The 1,423-nt window shown below is 46.0% G+C and overlaps 1 pseudogene; it reads right to left on the bottom strand.

Annotated features, from left to right (window-relative positions):
• Window positions 1-668: 668 nt before the first annotated feature.
• Window positions 669-1,204, bottom strand: LOC125101662 (CUGBP Elav-like family member 4; annotated as a pseudogene).
• Between the last annotated feature and the right edge of the window lie 219 nt (window positions 1,205-1,423).

A 1,423-nucleotide genomic window follows, 5' to 3' on the forward strand; every position in this document is an offset into this window, starting at 1 on the left:
GGTCTTTTACTCCCAAAATAGCTAACAGAATAACAGAGATGCTCAGTGGCATCTTCCCAGTTGCCCCATGGGAACCAGGCCTGCCACATAGCCCGAGACTGCCTCAAGTGCCCACAGGCTAGAAAAGTCCTGGGGATCAGTGAGCAGCATTTCTCCTCAGTTCCAGCCCTTCAGCATTTCCATCTGGTCTCAAATTATTTTATTGTAAAATTGTCCTTTTTTGTGCTTTTTTCCTTCTCAGTTTTTTCCATCTTCTTCTTTATGTCATATGTATTTTTCACCCGAATATGTGCCCTCTGAACCCACAGATTCTATACTTTCCTTAAAGAAATTTACAATTAACAGAGTGTGTCTGGAGTCTTCAGCTTGCTTGATATTAGCTGGTATGTCAATGGTTCTTATCTTTAATATGTGTTGAGAGGGGCTTGTTTTTTAGTGTAGCCTGTTCAGCATCCTGCCCTGTTTGAGTCCTGGTCTCCCCCAGGCAGAGAAAATAGACCCCCAGAAACTAAGTATGGGTAATTGGCCTCTCTGGGCTGCTTCAGTTGCACTTTGAGCCTCTTCATGCCCATCTGGAAGCTGCTCGTGACCTGGCTGGCCTGTTTGTTGGAGACTTCTCTCTATTGTTGGCAGATTACTGGAACTTACTGAGGACAGAAAGACCTGTCTTACCTGACCATAGTCAGCACGGTGGTCGCCTGGACATGCACACTTCTGACTCCAGCGTAGGGGACTGCACTGGTGGGGCTGTGTGCTGGGTAGTGGTGGATCTTTGGTAAACACAGCTTCCACTGCAAGTTGCCCACTGATCTGTTTCAGGGAGGTTGGTGAGGGGTTCACCCCAGTAGGGGATGGGATGCTAGCCATGCACAACTGGTGAAGTGATACTCCAAGAGGTGCTGCTGCCTGAGGCTGAGGTTATGTGTGAAGGCACCAGGCCATTCATGTTGAGGGTCACCATCTGCTGCATCTGGTCAGCAGTGAAGGTAGCCATGGGGTTCAGGTAGCCATCCTGCTCGACTGACGTCATTAGTGCTGCTTGCTGTTATGTCTGTGTCTCTGTGTCAGTGCCGTGGGCACCAAACAGGATGGCCATGGGGTTGAACACGCTCATCTGGCCAGCCATCCGTAACATTTGCTGGATCACGTTCTCCTTGTCAGTGTCGGCAAACTTGACCACCAGATTGGATGAGGCTCCCAGCATAGTCTAGCTCTTTCCATTTTTTTTTTAATGTGTTTATAACACTAAGAAAATTCTCTGAGAGCTTCTTCCATTTGATTAATTTGATTTCTGGTATTGGCCATTTTTCTCTTCTGCCTGTTAGTTGAAATAATCTTAATTTTACCTTACCAAATTTATTTGCAGTTTATAGGAAATCTAATTCTTTTTTATAAGAGAAATATTATCCTAACCACTCTGATG

Source organism: Lutra lutra, chromosome 6 (genome assembly GCF_902655055.1).
Source record: "Lutra lutra chromosome 6, mLutLut1.2, whole genome shotgun sequence".
In the NCBI taxonomy this organism is placed as follows: domain Eukaryota; kingdom Metazoa; phylum Chordata; class Mammalia; order Carnivora; family Mustelidae; genus Lutra; species Lutra lutra.